This window comes from Cervus canadensis, chromosome 28, assembly GCF_019320065.1.
Source record: "Cervus canadensis isolate Bull #8, Minnesota chromosome 28, ASM1932006v1, whole genome shotgun sequence".
Lineage (NCBI taxonomy): Eukaryota > Metazoa > Chordata > Mammalia > Artiodactyla > Cervidae > Cervus > Cervus canadensis.
The window spans coordinates 35,243,873-35,270,479 of record NC_057413.1 but is presented as its reverse complement, the minus strand read 5'-3'; the positions used below and the strand labels follow the sequence as shown (position 1 = coordinate 35,270,479).

The following is a 26,607-nucleotide window of genomic DNA, read 5'->3' as shown; positions in this document are numbered from 1 at the left end:
ATAAAGAAAGCTGAGCACCAAAAGAATTGATGCTTTTGAACTGTGGTGCTGGAGAAGACTCTTGAGAGTCCCTTGGACTGCAAGGAGATCCAACCAGTCCATCCTAAAGGAGATCAGTCCTGGGTGTTCATTGGAAGGACTGATGCTGAAGCTGACACTCCAATACTTTGGCCATCTGATGCGTAGAGCTGACTCATTGGAAAAGACCCTGATGCTGGGAAAGATTGAAGGCGGGAAGAGAAGGGGACAACAGAGGATGAGATGGTTGGATGGCATCACAGACTTAATGGACATGGGTTTGGGTGGACTCCAGGAGTTGGTGATGGACAGGGAGGCCTGGTGTGCTGCAGTTCAAGGGAGGCCTGGTGTGCTGCAGTTCAAGGGGTTGCAAAGAGTCGGACACGACTAAGTGACTGAACTGAACTGAACTGAACTGACTGGATTAGTAGAGAGAATCTGGGACCAACCACAGAAGATGACCTCAGTTCCCATACTCTCGACCCTGAGGCCACACTGCCTCTGGAATACAGCTACAGAAAATCCAAAACCCAGACCAAGATTTACACAAGGGAACAGTCATCTCAACATTAAATATACCTGAAACCAACACGACATTATGAATCAACTCTACTTCAATAAAAAAAAAATGAAAGGACTTCTCTGGCAGTCCGGTGGTTAGGACTCAGAGCTTTCCCTGCGGCACCTAGGTTCAATTCTTGGTCCCACAAGCCATCCAATGCAGTTAAAAAATAAATTAATTTTTTTAAAAAAGAACCCATTCTTTCTTTTTTTTTTTTAAGAGGGTATTAAATCTTTTATTGATTACACATGATAATGGATGATACACAAGCTTCATTCCCATCTATAACTTTTATCTGGTACCATAATTCAATTTAGATATATTGCATAGGATGTGCCAACAATCATTAATAACAAAAAAAAAAAAAAAAAAAAACCTCCATGACTTTGCATGGGTGACCCTTTAAATGGTGAACTCCAGGTCACAACACAGTAACTGTCAGTTCAACTACACCAAGGTTCTGAAGACAATAGCTTCTCCACCAAGCAAGTTGTAAATAAATTTCAAATGGAACCTGGCATCACCCTGAAGGAATTCTAACTTCACACTGTTGGGGTAGTTTACCAAAATGGCTTCAGAGTAGACTAACTTTACACAGCACATTGAAAAAAAAAAAAAAAAAGACATTTATTCAGCGTCATGATCAGACTATTACATTTAGCAATCAACAGCATGGGTGCAAAAAAAAAAATCTACATTAAAACCCTTTGTTGGAATGCTTTACACTTTCCACAGAACAGAAACTAAAATAACCTGTTATACAATTAGTCACAAGTACAGTCCTCGAGTTTTTTGCCCATACACATGAGTATTGTCTAAAACATGTCTTCTTTGTAGCAGCTAGGCCCTGCCACCACTGTGCTTGGCTGAGTTCACAAATCTGTTGTAACCTGTAGCTTCCCTGTCACTTCTCTGGCTCTCCTCTCCTGCTAAGCTTTGTTTCCTGGCAGTAATTAAAACCTTCTGCCCCTGCCATAGCTACTGCTGCTGCTGAAACTAGCATAGCCACCTTGGTTTCGTGGTTTGGCAAAGTATTGGCCTCCACCACCATAGGGGCCAGAACTTCTGCCTCCGAAGTTTCCTCCTCTCATGGAGGAAACTTTGGACCCTTTCATGGGCCCAAAATTTGAAGACTGATTGCTGTAATTGCCAAAATCATTGTAGTTTCCGCCACCTCCAAAACTGCTTCCGTCATTACCAAATCCATTATATCCATCCCCACTGCCACCATATCCGCCACCACCACGGCTGCCACCAAAGCCACCTCGACCACTGAAGTTTCCTCCACGACCAAAGTTGTGATTCCCACCAAAACCACCTCCACAACCGCCACCAAAGTTTCCAGAACCACTTCGACCTCTCTGGCTGGCTGAAGCACTAGCCATCTCTTGCTTAGACAGGGCTTTTCTCACTTGACAGTTGTGGCCATTCAGTGTGGTATTTCTGAATGACAGTCTTGTCTACAGAGTCATGGTCATCAAAGGTTACAAAAGCAAAGCCTCTCTTTTTGCCACTGCCTCGGTCAGTCATGATTTCAATTACTTCAATTTTTCCATACTGTTCAATATAATCTCTCAGGTGATGTTCTTCAGTGTCTTCTTTAATGCCACCAACAAAAAGCTTTTTCACAGTTAAGTGGGCACCAGGTCTTTGAGAATCTTCTCTTGACACGGCCCTCTTTGGTTCCACAACTCTTCCGTCCACCTTGTGTGGCCTTGCATTCATGGCCGCATCCACCTCACCCACCGTGGCGTATGTGACAAACCCGAAGCCTCTGGAGCGCTTGGTGTTTGGATCCCTCATTACCACACAGTCTGTGAGCGTTCCCCATTGCTCAAAATGGCTCCTGAGACTCTCATCGGTTGTTTCAAACCTCAATCCTCCGATGAAGAGCTTCCGCAGCTGTTCGGGCTCTTTGGGAGACTCTGATTTAGACATGATGGCAGTGGAGGCGGGGAAGTCTTCAACGATGCTTTCTCGGCGGCGTCCACGGGCAGAAAAGTCCCATTCTTTCTTCTATGCATGCTCCCCTGTTTATTATGTGTGGCTCGAAAAATTTCTGGCCATATAATTTTTAGATAATTACAACTTCTTTGCCTCATATTGTATAACAATAAAAGATTATCAATGAAAAAAAAAACACTAAATATAAACCTTGCCTGGTATTTAAAATTTATGAAACTCTAATTACCTATTGACAGAAAAATGTGAAATAATTTCAATATCCAAGGACAGAAAAGTGAGCAACTCAGTTCCAGCATGGGAACAAAGTGATCATGCTTTCATTAAACAGGGCACAGTTTCCAGGGTATGAAAATGCCAATTACAGCATCAGTATTTTCTTCCCATTCTTCCTCAAGGAATGTATTTTTTACAGTTGGAAGGAAAAGTTGTATAGCAGGCATTCTTGTGGGAGTTTTGTTTTGAGAACCCCTCAATTTGTACAAAAATGTCTTATGCCTTCCATTCCTGACTGCTCCTGGTGTCATCGTAAACACGTATGGCTGGGAATGAAACACCAGACTCAGGCAAACATTTAAAGTTTGCCTTTAAATGGGGAATTTTTCCCAGGAGACAAGCTTCTGGCTCCCACAGAACCACATGTGGCTCATTAGCCAAAACTCAACTGAGTGTTCAGCATCTCTGCCTGGCTGCTGAAATGGAATTTGTAAACTCAGATTTATTCCAGCAGTGAAGTACTTTCACAGCCCTAAGGTCAGAGGTGTGAGTCAGAGGCCTGCTCCAGCCCAAAACTATTCCAAAAACAAGGGGGAGACGGTTAGAGAAATGATGCTGGTTTAAACTGCAGGCATCACCTGGCATCTAGAGACTAAAAAATTCAAAGCAAACCACTAAAAATATACAAACTCAGTCTTCACTTTTTTGTAGGCAAATCTCTGTAACTAAATTCATAAAGGCTTGATCTGCATCTTCTATGAAGCTTAGATTTCCGGGCACCTAAAGACATGAAGCTCAAACTCCAATACTTTGGCCACCTCATGCGAAGAGCTGACTCATTAGAAAAGACCCTAATGCTGGGAGGGATTGGGGGCAGGAGGAGAAGGGAACAACAGAGGATGAGATGGCTGGGTGGCATCACCGACTCGATGGACATGAGTCTGAGTAAACTCCAGGAGTTTGTGATGGACAGGGAGGACTGGCATGCGGCGATTCATGGGGTCGCAAAGAGTCAGGCACGACTGAGCGACTAAGCTGAACTGAACTGAAAGACCATGTTAAACATCCTCCTGGGCCCCCACTATTCCAAACATACTCTTTTTTTCCTAATGGACCAGGTTTTTTCAGAAGGTAGTATTCCTTGCATTCAACAGTATCTCGAGAACCCACTATAGAGGGACAAAATCTGCCAACCCAAAAGGCCTCTCTGGCCTATGGATTCTTTCCAGCTGAAAACAATCAATGCCCAAAAGACTCATGAAGAAACTTTGACCTTCCCCCTAGCTGACTGAAGAATTTAGATAGAAGGCCTGTACCCAGAACACAGCTATCTCTGGTTATCTGCAAGGAATGCAGCTACGTGTGGTCAGGGAACAGGGCCTGGGGCAGAGTCCACGCTGCATCCCACTGCATCTGCCTGGCCCAGCAAACGTTTACTCACCAAACCTTTGTTTTTCCCTCTTCTTGTGAACTCCCATTCTTGCCTTTCAAGTCCCAAACCCCCACCTCCATATCCTCTTTTGTCTTCAGCTGAAGATTTAAGGGACCCATGAATACATGTTATTAAACTTTTGTTTAACTTTCTCCTGTTAACCTGTTTCCTATCAATTTAATTCTTGGACCAGGCAGAACCTAGAAAGGTAGAGAAATATTTCTTCCTCCCCAATATCACAGAGTGCCAGGCACGGATACCTACAAACGTTATGTTCCATACCTGCTTCCGTCCGGCAGGAAAAGAGACTGGAAGCCAGAACTGGCAAAACTGCATGACAAATGCCATAAATTATGCAAAAGAACCTTAGCCTTATTATATTTTACTTTTTAAACAAAATAAATACTAAGTGTTCAGTTAAGAGAGTTTCAAAAACTCTTTGCCAGGATGCCTGGCACCCAAAACAAGACAGAAAATATTTTCCACACTTCTGTGCCCCTTGCAGTCCACCCCACACCCTTCCCAAAGGCAATGTGATTTTGATCGTTATAGTTTTACAGATTCTGAAATTTCACATAAATAGAATCGATCTGAGTCTAGCTTCTTTCATTCAGGCTAACATTTTTTTTTTTAATGATCAATGCTCAACTTGTAAAACCTATTTCTTTCTTTATTTGGCTGCCAGGCCTCAGCGGTCACCCGGCAGCCCTGCTGTGTCCCGCGGATCTTCACGGTGACACAAGGACCCTGCAGTCACAGCACGGACGGAGCTGCTCTGCGGTGGAAGCTCAGCCTCCAGACCAAGGACTGAACCGCAGACCCCGCGCTGCAGGGCAGGCTCTTAACCACAAGGCCACCCGGAAGTCCCCAGCCTCACATTTTTGGGGGCTTTTTTTTTCCTTCATCTTTTGGCTGTGCTGGGCCTCCACCGCCGCCCACGGCTCCTCTCCAGCTGGGCTGAGCGGAAGGTCCTCCGCAGTTGCGGAGCTGGGCCTTTCACGCAGCTTCTCCTACTGCGGAGCGCGGGCTCCAGGGCACCGCCAGCCTCACGTTTTTCAGATTCGTCCGTGTCGCTGCGGTGTACTCGTGATCTGTCCCCTATGATGACGGAGCGGTGTTTCACTGTGTGGATGCCCCGGTTTACTCAGTCACTCACCTGCGGACGGATGCTGGCACTTTCCAACAGTGTCACAGCCGTCTGCGCTACTGCAAACAAGGCTGAGTTTCATCTGTTTTGCTTCATCTCTTTGATTTATATTTGTCTGAGTTTTTAATATATGGGGCGCGGAGATGCAGAGTATAACTGGTTTGCAAAAAAGACAGATTGCAGAAAAGGCAAAATATTGAGAACCAAGGGTGTGATGTGAGGCATGGATCAAGTACAGATGTGTGCAGAAGAGACCCGGGCGACTGGGCTAGGAGGAGAGGCCGTAAAGACAGGCGACCTACGGAGCCGCGGCCCGAAGGACAGTGAGCGTGACTGCGGGTTCCTCCCAGCTTCAGCAAGGTGGTTGCAAAGGACACCTGTTCCGGAGGCAGAAAGACCTGGCCTCACATGCCCTCTCTTGCTAATAACCCTGTGTGTGCATGCTCAGTCACTCAGTCGTGTCTCTGCGACACCATGAACCATAGCCCGCCAGGCTCCTCTGTCCATGGGATTTCCCAGGCAAGAGTACTGGAGTGGGGTGCCATCTCCTCCTCCAGGGGATCTTCCTAACCCAGGGATCGAACCCATATCTCCTGCATTGGTGGTGGATTCTTTACCAGTGGGCCACCTGGGATGTCCACAGGCTGCAGCAAGTTAATAATACTCCCTAAAATTATTGTCTTCATCTGTAAAATGGAGAAAATACCACCCATTTCAAAGACTTGAAGAACGACTGGAAATATATCATGAAAGTCACGCAAACAGAAGAATGCTTAGCATAAAACAGGAATCCCTCTTGGTGCCGGGATCAATTTAAATGCAGTTGTTTCAAACAGGGCCTGGAGCCTACGTACCACCATCACCAGGCACCCTGCAGGGCCTCTGCAAACCTCTGCAGCTTCAGAAGCTGTAGATCTGCCTCTAATAGTGAATTTTTGAACCCATTTTTGATGCAAGTTAACCAGTCTTCCCTGGAGAAGATTTTTAGGGAGATAACAAGAAGAGTGACCGAGAGTGGACAGCATGAGGTTTGGAGCAGCCAGACAACCTGAATCGTGGCTGCAGCGTGCAGCCTGCCCTGCTCACAGGCTCCCGCTGCCATGGAAACAAGGCTGATGACCCGGCTCCAGGCGCAGTGCAACCCACAGCACTCACACGCCCGCCGCTGCAAAATGCGGCCTGCCACAAAGACCACAGCAACGCTTCTGAGAACAGAACCTTCTGTCCACGTGAACCTTTTCAGAAATCCACTTCTACTGATAATGAAATTTATAAACACCAACAACTTCCTGTGCCTTTTCTCAACAGGAATGAAAAATAAATGAAAGTATTAGGTGGTGATATATACCCTCCAAGGGACTTCTGGTGGACATACTGTAACTTCATATAGAGTAAACCTTTTTAAAGGAAATTCATTAATTCAACAGAAGAAATACAAAGCTTATTTTCTAGAGGCTGACCTTTTTTAAAGTATAAGCAAAATATACTGACTTTCACAGTAAAGGCAGATTTTTGTCTGACTTCATACAATTTTTTCATTTTTTTTTTAATTGATAGCTTTTTTGAGGTATTGCTGATGAACTGGATTATTCAAGTTACAGGTATACAACATAGTGATTCACAATTTTTAAAGGTTATATTCCATTTATCGTTATTGTAAAATACTGGCAATATTCACTGGGCTGTACCATATACCCTGGTTGCTTATCTGCCTCATACACAATAGTTTGTAACTCTTCATCTCCTACTCCATCTTGTCCCTCCCCACTTCCCTCTCCCACCGCTGGTTTGTCCTCTATAGCTATACAACTTTTTAATTCTATTCTTGAGATGGGGTCTGCGTGACTCATTCTTTCTGCGGTCTGTCTCTTTGCTGAGAGATCCAGACTTAATTTACTTTAGCAGGTCATCCAGAACAGGCCTTAAGTGTATATGTGCTCAACTGACTCTGAACATGGACCCTCTCTCTTTTATCCTCTCCCGAGCCTCATGAATATTCACTAGCTAAATATATGTGAAATCTGAGATAGCTTAATTATAATAACTGAGGATACAGCCCTTGAGAAGACCCAAGAGCTATATAAACATGGCCACCAAAATTGAAATGTCACATATATTAGGTCTGGAGTTCCACAAACCAACTGTCAAAAAATACTTCTGAGCCATAAATATTTTTAGTGATAAATGAAATGACTTCATAGTTCTAAGATAAATTTGTTAAATCTAAAAATACTTCTCAGTCAAAACTGTATGTGGGAAAGGTATTTAAATTAAGACATATGTTCTTGATTTTACAAGTCCTGAATAATTTCAGCTAGTTACAAGTTATTTAGAGTCTGGGTTCTTTTCAGAATCTGAAAGGATCAGATAGGAAATAGGATTATAAAGTACACATGATGAGATCAGACTTTTTAGTTCACTAATTTCTGGTAATACTAACCAATGCCTATTTTTTTCAGCTACAAAGTATGCCCAAGAACTACAGAAAATATCCCCAAAAGCATTAAATATGCAAGTGGGAAGGCGAGGCTAACTGGAGCTTTTGATACAGGGAAAGTGCAGGATGTGATATGAGTGTGCAAAACACAGCTCTTGACATCAAGGCACTTTGTTCTACGGAGGAAATAAACCAAACCTGGACACAGAATGGGAAGCCTATTGACCATAAGTAGGCAGGAGGAGCAGGGGACGACAGAGGATGAGATGGCTGGATGGCATCACTGTCTCGATGGACATGAGTTTGAGTAAACTCTGGGAGTTGGTGATGGACAGGGAGGCCTGGCGTGCTGCAGTCCATGGGGTCACAAAGAGTCGGACACGACTGAGCGACTGAACTGAACTGAACTGACTGACTGTAAGTAGGAGGGGAATCAGACGCAGGAGGCCGGCATCATCCGGAGCATCTGTGAAGGCCCGTGGGCCCCGGGGCAGACGGCCTCCTGGGCAGAAGGACCACAGCAGAAGCTGCCGGGGTGGAGCAGACGGGTGCTGGGAACGAGCATGAGTGGGGCCACCTGCACCCCAGACGTCCCGGCATGTTGGTTTCCCACGTTATACACACCCCGACTTTGTGAGGTAGGTACGGACTCACAGTTAAAGATGGAATCACTGAGACCCCAACAGATGACAGTGGTTTATCCAGCCCCACCTGGCCAGTCATCGGCTTTACCCATCTCTGGATCACCAAACCCCATATTCTGCTAAAACTACCAGGAAAGAGGCTGACTGAGACTGAAAAATTTAAGAACAATGAAATTTTAGTAAGTGCTGGAGACGGTATGGAGAAAAGAGAATCCTCTTCCACTGCTGGTGGGAATGTGAAGCGGTGCAACTGCTATGGGAAACTGCACGGAGGGTCCTTTAAACACTAAAAACAGAACTACCACGTGATCCAGCAACCCCACTCCTGGGCATACACCACACAAAACTGTAACTCAGAAAGATACACGCACACCTCGGTTCACAGCAGTACTCTTTACAACAGCCAAGGCACAGAAACACCCTAAACGTCCTTCCACAGCTGGATGCATGAAGAGGATGTGGCATAAAAACAGAAACACAAGGTCCTACTACTCGGCCATGAAAAAAGAATAAAATAATGCCACTGGCAGCAACGTGGATGTACCTAGAGACGATCATACTAAGTGAAATAATCAGAAAGAGAAAGACGATTACAAAATGGTATCATTTATATGTGGAACGTAAGACACAAATGAATACAGCTACAAAACAGAAGACATAAAGAACAGCCTTGAGGTTGCCAAAGGGGTGGGGAGGGGGAAGGCCTGGAGTTTGATTTGCACTTTTGCCTTGTTTTTTTTGTTTGTTTGCGGGGGGGTAGGGTCTTGCCAAGCAGCTTTGAGATCTCAGTTCCCTAACCAGGGGCTGAACTGGGGGCCAAGCAACAAGAGTGCTGAGTCCTGATCACTGCACTGCCAGGGAAGCTGGGGTTACATACAGGATGGATGAGCAGCCAGGACTACTGTGTAGCACAGGGAACTATGTTCAATATCCTGTGACAAGCCATAATGGAAAAGAATGTGAAAAAGAGCACATATATGTATACATGTACCGAGCCACTTGGCTCTACAACAGAAATTAATGCAACACTGGAGATCAACTACACTCCAACAAAAATTTTTTTAAAGAGGAACACTGAAATTTTCACACACCATAAAATCAAGTGTCATAAAATAGTATTTTGAAAAGTATACATCGGTTCTCCTTTGCCTCTAGACACAAAGAGATCATCACCCTAAAAAAAATCACAGAAATGTTACCACAAGATGGAGAATCATTTCAGCTGATAACACTGGGACTGTTCAGCAGAACCATGTAACTCTGCTAGCCAGGATACTATCGAGAGAGAAATTTACAAATTGCTTTATTCCTTTCCCTCATCAGGAGTTCATGGGACGCTCCTCTAGGGAAGAAAACACACCCTTTCAGCCTGACATCAAAGCCACAGGACCAGCTTCGGGAGCGCGGTATAGGCTTCGGACAGGCAGCCTGTGGGAGAGGAAGGAGCCAGGGGCCGGACCAAGGGTCAGAGGATGCCCCTGCCCAGGCCGCGACGACGGGAGAGGTGAGAAGTGGCGTGGAGGCAGAAGGCGGCTCCGGGCCTCCCCTCCTGTTACCTTGGTCCTTCCCAGCAGCCTGAATGCGGCAGGACCTACGAGCCTGGCCGGGGCCTGGCCAGAGGTCCCCCGGGGCTCTGAACGAGGCGGCGGGGCAGGTCACCTGGGCAGACCTGCCACTGGCTGCAGCCCCCGCAGGACCGCAGGGACAGTCAAGGAAGAGAAGGACACGGCCTGAGCCACACACAAGCCCCGAGTCCATGTGACTGACTTGGAATCAGCAGCCGCCAGGGCCACTGAGGGGAGTGAGCACGCGGGGGGACCAGCATCTCCCCCCGAAGGGCGCCGTCTCAGAAGCCGGCTCTGTCCCCCAGATGCCGGGGGCAGGGCGGGGCGGGCAGCGGCCGGACCGGGGCATGCGGGACCACAGAGGCTTTCACACGGTCGCGCACACTACGCCTGGGAACAGGCACAACTGTGCACATTTCCTCCACCAGTCAGAGGCTGGGGCTCACCGAAGACACCAGAGAAGCTGGGAACCGAAATAAACCACTTCCATCCTGTTTTATGTTCTTTTCCATTATGGTTCATCAAAGAACGCCGAATACAGATGTTTGTGCTACACAGTAGGACCTTGTTTATCCATCCTACATGTCACAGCTTCCGTCTGCTAACCCCAAACTCCCAGTCCAGCCCTCCCCACCCACCCCTTCTCCTTGGCAACCACCAGTCTGCTCTCTGTGTCCAAGTTCTGTTTCTGTTTCACAGGTAAGTCCATCTGTGGCCAATTTCAGATTCCACATATAAGAGATATAGGGTCTTTGTCTTCCTCTTTCTGAGTTACTTCACTTAGCATGACACCCTCCAGTTGCATCCATGGTGCTGCAAGTGGCATTATTCCCATCTTTTTCATGGCTGAGTAATGTTCTAGTGTGTGTGTGTGTGTGTCTGTCTGTCTGTCTGTCTGTGTCTGTGTGTGTCTGTGTGTGTGTCTTTGTGTCTGTGTGTCTCTGTGTGTGTCTGTGTGTCTATCTGTGTGTCTGTGTGTGTCTGTGTCTGTGTGTGTCTGTGTGTGTCTTTCTGTGTGTCTGTGTGTGTCTGTGTGCCTGTGTGTCTGTCTATCTGTGTGTGTCTGTGTGTCTGTCTGTGTCTTTGTGTGTGTCTGTGTGTGTCTTTGTGTGTGTCTGTGTGTGTCTGTCTGTGTGTGTGTGTGTGTGTGTGTCTCTGTGTGTGTGTCTGCCTGTCTGTGTCTGTGTGTGTCTTTGTGTGTGTCTGTGTGTCTGTGTCTGTGTGTGTGTGTCTGTCTATCTGTGTGTGTCTGTGTGTGTGTCTGTGTCTGTCTGTCTGTCTGTGTCTGTGTGTGTGTGTCTGTGTCTTTGTGTGTGTCTGTGTCTGTGTGTGTGTCTGTGTGTATCTTTGTGTGTCTGTGTGTGTGTCTTTGTGTGTCTGTGTGTGTCTGTGTGTGTGTCTGTGTCTTTGTGTGTGTGTCTGTCTGTGTGTGTGTCTGTCTTTGTGTGTGTCTGTGTGTATGTCTGTGTGTGTGTATCTGCGTGTGTCTGTGTGTGTGTGTGTGTGTCTGTGTCTGTGTGTGTCTATCTGTGTGTGTGTCTGTGTGTGTGTCTGTGTCTGTGTGTCTGTGTCTGTGTCTGTGTGTGTACACGTACACATCTTCCTTAGCCACTCATCTGTCGATGGACATTTAGTTGTTTCTACATCCTGGGTATTGTGAACAGTGCTGGTATGAACACAGGGGTACATGGATCTTTCTGAATTACAGTTTTGTCCAGATATACGCTCAGGGGTGAGATCGCTGGGTCATATAGTAGCTCTGTTTTTGGTTTTCTGAGGAACCTCCATACTGTTTTCCACAGTGGCTGCACCGACTCCCACTCCCACCAATTGCGTCAGAGGCTTCCCTTTCAAAAGAAAATATTTTCTTTGCATTTCCAAGTTTAATTATAAATCAAATCTTTCCACCCTGCTACACAGGCAGAAAAGTTGCTTTTTACAAGAACCACAATGAGTCATGCTATTTTCTCAAGAGAAGTCCTAAGAGAAAAATTCTGCAGCCACTGTACGTGGTCTGGGGAAGAATCAATGTCTCACAACTACTTCAGTCTTGAGCCAGAAATGGCTAAAATACACCTTCAGACTGTTTCTACTCTAAAACAAAGGGGGAAAATCCTTCTAGGGAGCAAAATAGGAAAAAAAGAAGAGTCTACTTTCAGAAAAGCAGACCCTCAAACAAAATGCAACTCTGAAGCACTGCAAGACAGTGACAGGCAGGGCTACTAGGATTGCTCTTTCTCAGGAAAGGCTTTGGGGGTTGACCTAAAGACAGTGGCCGTCTGTACACAGCTGTGAGCAGTCAGTCAGTAAACGTCAGACGTCCCTACAAACCCAAGGGTTTATAAGGACTGGGAGGGGAGCAAGGCTGACAGCCTCATGTGAACACAACTGTAAATCAGCAAAATGTTTTCTGATCGTTTTCCACGTTGCAACATATCAGGTAGGAAGATTAGACAGTCCTTCCCAAATTGACAGCGTGTAGCAGAGCCTGCTGGTGATTCTCCTCCTTCGTAACAGAAACTCTGATTCTGATGAGTCTCATTGTTGCTTGGGAGAAAAAAACCACAGTTTCTAGCCTTGCTTCGCAGGTATGGCCAAATGATGGTGTTCTGGCCAACAAAATGAAAGCAAAAGTGTGCTGTGGCAACTTCTAGGAATTTTCTATGAAAGATGCCTGGTTCCCCTGTATCCCTTCTTCCCTCTTTCTTCCTTCCTTTCTCTTGGCTGACCTGATGGATAAAGTTCAAGCAACATCCTGAACCACAAGGCAGCTCCCTAAGTCTGGGCTGTTGACAATGGTGATGTTTCTAGTATTGGTGCAGAGACAGCCTGGGTTCCACGTAAGAGAGAAGTAAACGACATTCCTTTTAAGGCCCTCTTATTTTGTTTTCACTTGCAATATAGCATTTTTATTGGCTGATTCTAATCCAACCCAAGATTCAGTTTCCCAGCAAATCTGCTACTGAGAACTCTTTGAAATGGAAAATCTCCTAGGAAAGAAATAGACACCATTTACAAAGTGCAAAGCAAAGAATTCAGTATCTAAGTGAAATAAGTCAGAAAGAGACAACCCCTATATGATATCATTTATAGGTGGAATCTAAAAGAAGACACAAAGAGCCTATCTCCAAAACAGACACCCGGACAGAACAGAATGGGGGCTGGGGGATGGTATGTGGATGGACTCAGGGTGTGGGGTTAACAGATGCAAAGGATTACATGAGGAATGGACAAAACCTTGGTCCTATTGTAGAGCACAGGAACTACATTCAATATCTTGTGATAAACCATAAACTGGGTCACTTTCCTGTACAGCAGAAATAAACACAATATTGTAAACCAACTACACTTCAACTAAAATTCAGTATAATCAAGCCAACACAACTCTCCACGCACCCTTCCCCCCAGAGAAATGGCTCCCTTGACTTTTAGCTGGGGGCAGGGTCACCAGCAGCGAGTTCACCCTCCCGACGTCCCTGAGCTCCACGTGGCATGTTCCAGCCAAGTTCTCGCCCCCGACGTCAGCAGCAGTGACTGGGCTGCTTCTGGGGCGTGTCCTTCAGGAGGAGCCGGTGTCTTTCTGTCCATCCCTGGTCCAGACAGCTGGGAGCAGCTGTGGTGGGCAAACAGGTCAGACCCACAAGAGGGTGAAAACCTCTGAAAGGAGGCAAGGAGACGGCAAAGGTCCCCGTCCGCGTCCCTGGGGCTGGGTGACAACCACTGCAGCATGGAGCTGCCACCTTTACAGTGACTAGGACGACTTTGTGGTCTACGCTGCATTTTATACCATCAACGACAGGCGTGCCTTCTTCATCCACGAGTGTCTATGAACGTCAGCAACTCCCAGTGGACTACAATCCCTCCGTCACCGTGCCACCCCTTCTGGTCTGGTGCACTGAGGGCTTCCGAGCCCAAACGATAAGGATGCCGACAGCCCAGAATCTGCAGCCTGACAACAGAGTTCCAGACGCGAACGCGACTGGGGCCCCCCTATCGCGGCTACCTTCCCCCGAGACCCCACCGAGACCAAGGGAAGCGGCCACTCCCCGCCTCCCCATCAGCTGTGCACACGAGCAGAGCAAACCCCACGAACCCAACAGCATCACAGAATTGTATCACACCGGATGCACCCTTCTTTTTTAAACAATTAATGGACAACAGAACTTTTACCTCCTCAAACCCACACAAAGCAAAGCATGTAAAAAAAGCACTGGTTTCTTTATGCTTCCACAAAACAAGAAAGCAAACTCTGAGAGCATGTAGTTTCACAGGAAGCTGGAAGTCTGATCATCTTAGAACACATTCAGGGGGAGTCCCTGGCAGCCCAGCAGTCAGAATCTGCCTTCCAGCGCGGGCACAGGGCTGCGAGCTCATGAAGAACTCGGACCCCGCGGCAGGGCCGCTCAGCCTCTGCCCCGAGACAGAGAGCCCACGCACCACAACCAGCCTCGATGCAGCCCAAGAGAAATTAAATAAGTGCAGAAAAAAATAAATTCAAAACCACACGTGACTGAAATATTTCCCTAGAGAAGAAAACTTTAATACCAAAATCTATGAATGCAGAATTCACAAAACAAGGGTGTCGGAAATGGAGTTAAAATCAGGTTCCACAACCTACCGGCTGTGTGATCTGGGGAAGTGACTTTACTGTCCCTGAGTCCTGATTCACTCGGGTCTGCAAGATGGAACCAAGCGCCAACAGAGGCCAAGACCGAACCACACTCGACCTGCGACTGCTGGCCCCCCTTCAACTCATGGATCAATTCATGGACCACCTGGTCACTGTAATGACCAGGCACACTGCCCAAACTCATCACAGCTTCCTTCCCAGATCACAAGAGTCCATTTCACTTCCAAAACGCTATATCCAACTGTGCTTGGATTTTAACAAATGGAGAATATAGGCAATGTTTAGTCAAACAGAAAATCGCAGGTTCTCTTTGACCAAGGGGTGCTAGAATCAGACCATCTGGGGAGCTGCTGCAGACGGAGGGCACACAGTGTATAGTGTACACATCGCATATAGTGTACACTGTACATACTCTGTATGTACACACTGCATATAGTGTATACACTGTGTATAATGTACACACCATGTATAGTGTACACTGTACATACTGTGTATGTACACACCGCGTATAGTGTATACACTGTGTATAGTGTACACACCACGTATAGTGTACACTGTACATACTGTGTATGTACACACCATGTATAGTGTACCCACCGCATATAGTGTACACTGTACATACTGTGTATGTACACACCATGTATAGTGTATACACTGTGTATAGTGTACACACCGCGTATAGTGTACACTGTACATACTGTGTATGTACACACCACGTATAGTGTATACATAGTTTATAGTGCACGCACCATAGTGTACACTATACATACTGTGTATGTACACACCACGTACACTGTATACACTGTATAGTGTACACTGTACATACTGTGTATGTACACACCACGTATAGTGTGTAAACTGTGTATAGTGTACACACCGTGTATAATGTACACACCTGTGTATGTACCATGTACACTGTACATACTGTGTATGTACACACCACGTATAGTGTATACACTGTGTATAGTGTACACACTGCATATAGTGTACACTGTACATACTGTGTATGTACACACCATGTATAGTGTATACATAGTTTTAGTGCATGCACCACATATAGTGTACACTGTACATACTGTGTAGGTACACACCACATACACTGTATACACTGTATAGTGTACACTGTACATACTGTGTATGTACACACCACGTATAGTGTGTACACTGTGTATAGTGTACACACTCCCAAGAAAAAGCAACACACAGCATCCTCTCTATTGCCTTCCTCTTTCCACCACGGCCAGGCCACCACTGTGTCACGGCAGACGGGTGTGGTCCTCAAGGGGCCCAGGTGCCTTCTGCTGGACAGACCAGAGACAGCAGGGCGGGCGGCTAGGACCAGCATGCCTCTCCCATGAGGTGGGGACTCACCCTTCTCCCAGGCGACCACCTACACACCGCAACTGAGATGGGAATGGCTCACTGAGTGACTAGCACTTCTGCTACTGAGGGGGATAAACTGGGCGTCTGGGATTAACATATCCACGCTCCTATATATAAAATAGACAACCAGTGAGGACCTACTGAATGAATAGCACAGGCACTCTGCTCACCTAAACTGAAAAACAATTTGAAAAAGAATGGACACTCGTATATGTATAACTGCATCACTGTGCTATACACTTGGAACTAACAGAACACTGTAAATCAACTAGAGTCCAATATAAAATAAAAACTAAAAAAAAATTTTTAATTAAATTAAAAAAATTTTAAGAGTTGTGTTTGTGGTCTGTGAAACATCATTTAAAGGAGCTTTATTACCTAATTTAAAAGAAATCTCACCTGCAAGATGACTATGCATTTAGCTACCCATGAAAAAAAATTTTTTTTTTTTTTTTTTTGGCTCCATGTCTATAGAGACTTTATTCCATTAACTGTAACTGACCACCATCTCCATGGGCTCTTTCTCCATTGCATAGAAGCATGTTAACATCTTTTCTATTTTACTTTTTTTTTTTTTTTTCCCCAGTGGGTTTTGTCATACATTGATATGAATCAGCCATGGATTTACATGTATTCCCAATCCCGATCCCCCCTCCCACCTCCCTCTCCACCCGATTCCTCTGGGTCTTCCCAGGAAAAACTTTTTAAAGAACCTTTTACTACAGAAAAATCTAAAAAAAAAAACACTGGGAAGAGTAAAATGAGCTGCTACATATGGATGCATATACATATCATCACCAGCTTCACCAATTATCAGTAGGGACTTCCCTAGTTAAGAAGTCAGTGGTTAAGAACCCAGCTTGCCATGCAGGGGACACAGCTTTGATCCCTGCTCCGGGAACTAAGATCCCACAAGCCGCGGAGTAACTGAGCCCGAGCCACAGCTAGCGAATCCATGCACCGCCCCGCGTGACCCAAAGACGATCCCACGTGCCGCAAGTAAGACCCGACACAGCCAGATGAACTAATCAACGAGAAACAGGAGGGGGCGGGAGGTTTAAAGAGGAGGGACACATGTATACTTACGGCTGATTCACCCTGTTGTACGGCAGAAACACCAATACAACACTGTAAAGCAATTATCCTCCAAGTAAAAACAAATTTTTTTACAAAATTATCAACACACAGACATCCCTGGTCCATAAAATCCCACCCAGTCTTTCTCCCAGAAACTGTGTCAATAAATCTCAGAAAGCACGCTACTTCATTCAGAAACCATTCAGCACGTGTCTCTAACAGTAAGGATTTCCTTAATATCATGAAATAGTGTTCGGATCCTGCAAACCACCCGTAAGCGTCTTTTCGGCTCCTCGCCCATGAGCCAACGCCCTGCAGTGTCGGTACCTCCCTCAGCCACGGGGTCCCTCCCCGCCTCTCTCCATCTTCACTTCCTTGCAATTTATCTGCTGAAGTAACGGGATCCTTTGTGCCGGGGTCTCCCAAAGGTGACCTCTGAGGACTGCATTCCCACAGCGTCATTCAGAATATCCCCAATGTTTCCAGGAAACTGGAAGCTGGATGAAGTCCACTGGTGAGATTTAAGCACATAAAGCCTGATCGTCTCTTTAAGTCAGCAGCCTAGACTGCATCACACCTTGGAACTCAGTCTCTACTGAAGCGAAATTATCTCTATAAGAAGAATCTTCCTTTCCTTAAATATGTTTTCCCTGAGGTATAGGCACAGTTCATACAAGTAGATGCTTGGTTGTTACTCTTTATTTCAAGTTTTCAAAATAGTAAGTGGGTTCCCTAGACTCTTCTAGGACTAGGTGGCTGATGGACAAGAGGGGAAGGAAATACGGAGGGCAGCTTTATATTCCCCAATGTCTAGGTTCTGATGAGTTAGGGAAAATGAAAAAAGTGCAGCAGAGAGGAAAAATGCTCTGTTCCAACCACAGTTAGTCAAGAGAGTAGATACACTGGTCTAAATTTCTTATACTTGAGCTTTTTTGGTTCTGGTATATATTCTTTGGTTTACAGTTAGCAAATCTCTCTGGTAAGCCAGAGGCTAATTGCTAAGGGAAAATTTGACAAAACTTGAAAAAGGCGAAAAGATTTTTTGCCTTTTAACAAAAATAATATGTTGGTTTTTCCTTCCTCCTTCAAGTGGTAAGTTAAAAAAAGAACACTCTGCAGAAAGAGTGTGATCTTGTTTCTCAAAAAAACATACGATATAAATTGTGTGTGTGTGTGTGTGTGTGTGTGTGGAAAATTAAAAAGCGTGAATGCATGGTTTCATACATTTTATGAGAAACTGAAGGGAGAACGTAAATAAACCATTTGCACTAGTTATCACAGGGAAAGCGGGGTACAGAGAGGGAAACAACTGTGTCTTGATCTGTTCATTGCAACAAATTTATGTTGCTTTCCAAACTGAAAGCTGATGACTTTGAGCAGCAATTTACATGCTACACAGTTTGCAAAGCCCAAAAATAATGGGGGGGTTCCTTCATTTCCAGATGCTGAAAGACCGTCTCTGCCATGATAAGATAGCAAAGAGACAAAGGAGAATTTCCCAGGCCTCTGTGGGCACTGCTGATGGGCTGATGAGTAAAGTGACAAAAGTCTACAAAACCACTTCATCAGTCACCACAGCATAAGTGATTACCTAACACCTTTTATTTTGCGCAGGAGGAGACCCTCAAAGGAAGAAGTGACCCTCTTTTTTTAGGCAGACAATAGGCCCTATATATCAGAAAAGTATGTACTATAGCTTTGAAACCTTTCCATTCGCTTTCTTAAACAGAATTACAATGACTTAAATTACTAAACTGTCCATGGTCTATACAGTCCATGGAATTCTCCAGGCCAGAATACCGGAGTGGGTAGTGTTCCCTCCTCCAGGGGACCTTCCCAACCCAGGGATCGAACCCAGGTCTCTCACTGCGGGCAGATGCTGTGCCACCAGGGAAGCCCAGTATTTAAAAAAGGTTTAAAACCTTTATTAAGAAATAGAACAATTCATGGCTATTTATCCAAATGGCTCAATCAAAAAGCTACCACAACTTCAGTGACTGAGTCACTGGAGAAACTGGAGGAAGAAAATGTCCCAAGAAGGAAGGCAGAAGCTGAGCTGATGGACAGGTCACGCCGGCCCCTGCCACCCTGTGGGCCCCGATCCACAAAAGGTGGGAATTCCCTGAAGACCACCGCACAAAGGTACGTAAAGATAGTCCTCTGAGCCATGACAGAACGGATTCAAAATGAACCTGACTCCAACAGACAAGGGGATATGAATTCAGAACCTTTAAATGAAAATTTAAACATATCCTGCAGACACAGAATTCAGATATAGATTAATCTGAAATCTACCCACTAGGCAAATAAACACCAACACAGCACACAGTATAACGACCTTTCTGGAGATGCTGTGGGATCTCAGTTCCCTGAGGGCCAGGATGGAGCCCATGCACCTGTTTGGAAGCTCAGAGTCCTCAGTACTGGACCACGAGGGAAGTTCCTATAACCACCTTTTTAAGAAAAAGAGATTCAAAGAACTGTAATGATTCCAATAATGCTAGTGAAATCGAAGGATGGTTCTCCAACATACAGTGTGCCTCATTCAGACGTCATCCATCAATCACACCCTTCCTGCATCCCTGGTCTCACCATCATAGCAACAGTCTCTCATTGACGGATCAACCCTTCTGGAGTTCACAGTTTCTTTTGGGGGTGATAAAGATATTATATATGTGATAATAGTATTGGTTGCTCAATTCTATGAATGTTCTAAAAACCACTGCATTGTACATTTTAAATGGGTGAATTGTATGGTATGCAAATTATATCTCAAAAAAGCTATTACAAAAAGAAAAACAGGGTGTACTTAGTTCTCTATAAACATGCTTTTTACAGAAACAAACATACAGACTAATTCATGCTTTAAATGGGATTTTGACTATAGAAAGATGACACTTTCAAACAAGACTGCAGAAAAGGGACTTTGATGAGGTAAGTACACAGAGAAAACCCAACTCTGTCTTAATTTCTTACATAGGAAAAGTGACAGAATCATTCCCTAAATTCAAGTAAAATCCTGCTTAATGCATAAAGAAGTACATTGTATATTACAAATCTACTTATTAATGTTGAAGATGCAGTTTTTCTTGTTTTTAGCTTTCAATTTTGAAATTTCAGACTTATTTTAAAAAGTCATAAAAATAACATGACGAATTCCCATACACCCCTTCATCTGCACCCTCCAAATGTTAAGATCATTCTCTACTGTAATATTAGCAACCCAAGAAAATTACATAAAATGCCAAAATAATACAACAGAAGAAGCAAAAAAAAATTGTTACAGAAGAGTACTCCGTTTCCATAAATTCCAAGCTTTCTTGGAGGCAGGATGAGATGAGAAGTCAACACGGGCCTTAATGGCAGTTCACTCTGTTAATGGCCTCTCTCTGGCTGATTACTAACAGGGAACCCCACCTGCATCTGTGGACCGAGTGCAGCCGCCAGGAGGCCCTAGAAGGAGGCACTGGGTCCAGGAAATGAACTCTCACTGCCGTCCTACAGACACGAGTCGGGGGCAAATACATTACTTGCTGCAGTCATAGCCACCCTGGAAACAAATGGCTTCAACCACACAACACACAAGAGCATCCATCAGCACGCCTTCACTTCACACCGCGGCACCGGTCAGTTATGTCTCCATAAAGCTGGAAAAGTCACCTGTGCAACTACTGAAAAACACAAGACACCTACACTTCACCTTCAAAGATTTCTACAAGCATGCGCAGGGATCCTGGCATCTCAGGTTAAAAAAACCCGTGAAGAAAGCAAGCCTGAACTCCCGTAACAGCACTTAAAATTCCTTCCAACTACTAGGAAAAGGATTAACCAGGTTCTCATTGACACTTCAAGAAACAAGCTCTTACATCATAATCACTTTTAGCAAATAACTGTATACAGGAACTTGACTTATGTATGAATTGACTACAGCTTTTGCTTTCAGTACTGACGATTACTTAATGGACCTCACAGCTGAGCGTCTGAAACCCCAAAAGAATTTCTACTAGTTTCCCAACCTTCTGCCTCCTCAGGACCCAGATGTCAACCTGAGGCTGCGGTGTGGAAACTTTCAAACAGGCTCACAGAGCTCTAAATGGAGCAGTGGCTTTAGGGGCCGTCTTGTGTGGTCTGCTGGCCTCCCCGCCCCTCCCCGCGAAGACCACCCAGCAGAAAATGAGCTTTAAAAGCAGCTCCTCCAGGCTCGGGACCAGAGGCGCCTCTGCAAACCCTGCTCACAACCTCATCTGCTCACAGCTCCTACCACATCCCCCAACACCCTCTGAGCCCGTCTCTCTCCTGATCATACCGCTTTGAAGACAGGAATCCTGCCTTAACTCCTCGGATTCCCTTCTTTCAATGTCATTCACTCAAAAATGTTTGCTTAACAAGGCAGTAAGGACAAAAACAAACTTGATTTTTTTCTTGATTATTGTATTTGTTCAACAGGGGCTTATTTTAATGCCTACTATGTCCTGTACCGTGGGTAAAACAAACCTATGAGAATAACACCGTTACAGAAAGTAGTTCCACCTTGTTTATCCTTAGGAATTTGGCACCTGCGGCCATGTGTTCTAATTTTGTCCTTAAATATTCCAGTCATATTCACAAAAGCATTAATTCAGGGCTCAGCTCTCTGATCATTTACCTAATTATGTCAAAGTGCCTCTTCTCTCTGCCTGGATCAAGTCAACATGTCCCAGATTTTCTCTACGATCAATAAATTGAGAAAGAGAGAGAGAAGGCTAAAGGGATCACGTTGTAAACGACCATTTCCCTCAAGAAACACGGTCTAATCTCACGAGGAACTCTCATTCTCCATCACCTACACTGTTCACCGTTCAAGAATGTACTCAGAGCAAGTACAAACCTAAGGTTTGAGGATATTTTCGTTAGTATTATGGAAGCTCCCCTCTAATGTAACTGAGCACTATAAATACACAGATTAATAATAATCCAACTGAACTGACAGTGACTACAGTTCAATAATAGGAAAGCGCTCACCCATCTAACCACCTGTTCCTTAAAGGCACAACTTTTCCCAGCACAAACACACACGCACACACACACTTACATGCACACACATACAGACACACACACGCGGTCCCAGGTGCCCTGCAAAGACACAGGGACACGGTCCCGGTCTGACCACTCCTGCCTGGACAGGAAAGTGAAAGTCGCTCAGTCATGTCCGACTCTTTGCGACCCCGTGGACTATACAGTCCGTGGAATTCTCCAGGCCAGAATACCGCGGTGGGCAGCCTCTCCCTTCTCCAGGGGATCTTCCCAACCCAGGGATCGAACCCAGGTCTCCCTCACTGCAGGCGGGTTCCAGGAGCCTCTCTGAAAATCACGGCCCAACTGTCCTGCGCCCCCCAGTGGCTACACTGAGAAATGCAAGTCACCAGGACCAAAGCGAGCAGCACCTTTTCAAGACTATTTCTGATCGAACCACTGAAACAGCAATAGCGCGTGTTCTCACTGCCAGGCGTCTGCCCAGACGCCTCCCCGGGTCACTGCCCCTGCCTTCGGTGCCCCCACAGGCTGGGCCTGCCTTGCCCCCCAGCACCGCTGGTCTCAGATCCCGGGCCGCAGGCTCACGCCCCTGCTCCCCAGCCAGCCGCCCTACGGCTCACAGGAGCTTGAGGCCAAGGACCCTATTTGATCCAGCTTCGTACTCCCAGCAAGCGCACTCTGCAGCAGAGAGGAGATATCCAAATATATGGTTAAAAAAAAAAGGGAAGAAAATTAGGACAGAAAGGAGGAAGGAAGGATGTTAGGGGAGAAGTGGGGCAAGGGAAGAAGCAGAAGATGACAAATTCAGACCCAGCAAAAACACACATGACTGCCGGCCCTGGACGCGGGATAGGCAGAGACCATTCAGGCCCTGGGCCCGGCTCATCATCTGCAGGCAGCTGGGGTCCACACCGCAGAGACCCCATGACCCTGACACCCCAGGGCCTCACGGACTTACACAGAGCTCATCAGGTCGGGCAGGAAGCACCCACTTTCAATGAGATGAGACTTTCCAAAGCCAGGTCTCCACCGCCTTTGCCACCTTACATCTCCTCTGTTTTGGATTTAAATAACAGCATTCACTTCACAGATATGAACAGATATGGACACCAAAATGCCATCACTTAGTACTTGCGAGTGTTCTCTTCAATCACCATCCTAGAATTATAGTAAGATGTCATTGCAGGAAGAAATTAGGCAAGACTTACGACTTCCAAGAAAAGGGGTGAATCCCAGCCAACCATTCAGTAGAAAGAATACAGGCCAGAGACCTATGCCAGGGCATCAAGGGAAAGGCCATGGAATCAAGGGACGTGCAGAAGGCTGACACGCACACGTGACGACTGAGTCTGGGTAGAGCTGGTAAGGGGAGTGGGAGTCAGCCAGCCTTGAGAGCAGAGCCGCAGGGGAGGAGAAGGACAAATTCTGAGATCTGCCAGTGTCTGGAGGCACCACTAGACAGACCCCAGCTAGAGAAACTACCAGTGTCTGGAAGAAGACCCTCAGGGTCTCAGTGAGACTTCAATTCCTGATCCCTGACAACCAGGAGGAGGAGACTTTCCAGAACTGAATTACAATGCCTCCTCCTCACTCACTTTCTTCAGCAAGAAGAAGGGCATCTGTCCACTCAAAAAAAAAATGCATAACTGAACACTTTTACACCTGCCAGATACAGAGAACAGATCTGTGGTTGTCGAGGGGGAGGGGGAGGGTGCAGGGAAGGACTGGGAGTCTGGATTAGTCGATGCAAACTGGTACATACAGACGCTTACCCATAAACAGGGTCCCACTGTAGAGCACGGGGAGCCACATCCATTCTCCTGGGAGAAACCAGCCATGTGCGTGCAGAGTCCAAAGGACAGCAAGGAGCAACGAGAAAGCCTTCCCCAGCGATCAGCGCAAAGAAACAGAGGAAAGCAACAGAATGGGGAAGACTAGAGATCTCATCAAGAAAATCAGAGATACCAAGGGAACATGTCGTGCAAAGAAGGGCTCAAAAAGGACAGAAATGGTATGGACCTAACAGAAGCAGAAGATATTAAGAAGAGGTGGCAAGAATACATAGAAGAACCATACAAAAAAGATCTTCATGACTCAGATAATCAGGATGGTGTGATCACTCACCTAGAGCCAGACATCCTGGAATGAGAAGTCAAGTGGGGCTTAGGGAGCATCACTACGAACAAAGCTAGTGGAGGTGACGGAATTGCAGTTGAGCTATTTCAAATCCTAAAAGATGATACTGTGAAAGCTCTCCACTCAATATGCCAGCAAATTTGGAAAACTCAGCAGTGGCCACAGGACTGGAAAAGGTCAGTTTTCATTCCAATCCCAAAGAAGGGCAATGCCAGAGAAATGTTCAAATGACCACACAATTGCACTCATCTCACACTAGCAAGATAATTAAATTCTCCAAGCCAGGCTTCAACAACATGTGAACTGTGAACTTCCAGATATTCAAGCTGGATTTAGAAAAGCCAGAAGAACCAGAGATCAAACCGACAACATCTACTGGATCAGTGAAAAAACAAAAGAGCTCAAGAAAAACGTCTACTTTTGCTTTATTGACTATGCCAAAGAAGTTGACTGTGTGGATCACAACGAACTGTGGAAAATTCTTCAAGAGATGGGAACACCAGACCACTTGAACTGCCTCCTGAGAAATGTGTATGCAGGTCGGGAAGCAACAGTTAGAACCAGACATGGAACAGACTAGTTCCAAATTGGGAAAGGAGTACACCAAGGCTGTATATTGTCACCCTGCTTATTTTACTTATATGCAGAGTACATCATGCAAAATCCCGGGGTGGATGAAGCACACACTGGAATCAAGATTGCCGGGACAAATCTCAATGACCTCACATACACAGATGACACCACCCTTACGGCAGAAAGTGAAGAGGAACTAAACAGCCTCTTGATGAAAAGAGGAGAGTGAAAAAGCTGACTTAAAACTCAACATTCAAAAAACTAAGATCATGGCATCCGGTCCCATCACTTCATGGCAAATAGATGGGGAAACAGTGGAAACAGTGGCAGACTTTATTTTTGGGGGCTCCAAACTCACTGCAGATGGTGACTGCAGCCATGAAATAAAAAGACACTTGCTCCTTGGGAGAAAAGTTATGACCAACCTAGACAGCACAGTGAAAAGCAGAGACATTACTTTGCCAACAAAGGTCCATCTAGTCAAAGCTATGGTTTTTCCAGTAGTCATATGGATGTGAGAGTTGGACCATAAAGAAAGCTGAGCACCGAGGAATTGATGCTTTTGAACTGTGGTACTGGATAAGACTCTTGAGAGTCCCTTGGACTGCAAGGAGATCCAACCAGTCCATCCTCAAGGAAATCAGTCCTGGATATTCACTGGAAGGACTGATGCTGAAGCTCCACTACTTCGGCCACATGATGCGAAGAGCTGACTCATGGAAAAGACCCTGATGCTGGGAAAGATTGAAGGCAGGAGAAGGGGACGACAGAGGATGAGATGGTTGGACGGCATCACCAATCAATGGACATGAGTTTGAGTAAACTCCGGGAGTTGGTGATGGACGGGAGGCCTGGCGTGCTGCAGTCCATGGGGTCGCAAAGAATCAGATACAACTGAGTGACTGAACTGAACTGAGGAACCAACATAAAAAACATAGGAAAAAGAATGTGTATATGTATAACTCAATCACTTTGCTATACAGCAGGAATTAAAACAACATTGTAAATCAGCTCTACTCCAATAAAATAGAATAAAAACACCTGAAGCAGTTCCTCTCAGAACTTACTAAGCTTGGTTTGGGATTTGCTGTTTTTCGTGAACTGCTTGTGGGCAGAGGAAAATGAGCCTAGCTACTTGTCCTGCTCAGCTGGGCACACACACCCCACTCACCACAACTTCCCAGCACCAAAGCCCGCCAATCACGACCACTGTAGAAGTTAAAGCTTGCATTCAAAGATTCACTAACTGAAGCACCATTCCACATTTGCCGAACACGTACTCACCTGAGACTTTTAAGTCAAAGGCAACTTACTTCTTCAAGGTAGAAAAACATCTCTTTTTATAGATAAGCAAAGGCAAATACCATGATGCCCAGATCCTCAATGTCACTGACAATGCACTGCCTCTTATAATATTCATTCTTCTGACACTCATTTGGCCCCTACTATGTGCCAAGTACCAACCAGCCCAGATAATGGGATACACCGGTGGGTAAACCCATCTGCTTTGAAGTCCTGGCTACAGTGCTGCTCTGGAAGACAGCACCATGAGCTTTCTGAAGCCTGAAGTCTCTCGTTTCAGACACACGGCCTTTCTGTGTCACTGCCGCAGCTCTCCTCATCCTCCTTACACTCAGGGAAATCCCAGTTCTCTTAGCGGAGTCACACAGTGGGCGACTTGTGTTCAGAAAGTCTAACCAATCAGTGGTTCTGCTTCTGTTTTGACTCAGCTCATGCTCCTGAGCTACTCATAAATTACACAGTCAGGAAAACCTACCACCGCCACAAGCAGCTGCACCTTGTCAGAAATCA

At 45.7% G+C, this 26,607-nt stretch overlaps 1 protein-coding gene and 1 pseudogene across 17 annotated transcripts in view; both read right to left on the bottom strand.

The window, feature by feature from the left end:
- Positions 1–26,607, bottom strand: part of DST (dystonin) — a 511,627-nt gene that overhangs the window by 308,235 nt on the left and 176,785 nt on the right. The gene's annotated exons all lie outside the window — the stretch shown is intronic.
- Positions 903–3,653, bottom strand: LOC122429937 (annotated as a pseudogene). Its single transcript, XR_006266192.1, has one exon. The product of XR_006266192.1 is annotated as a heterogeneous nuclear ribonucleoprotein A1-like (transcript).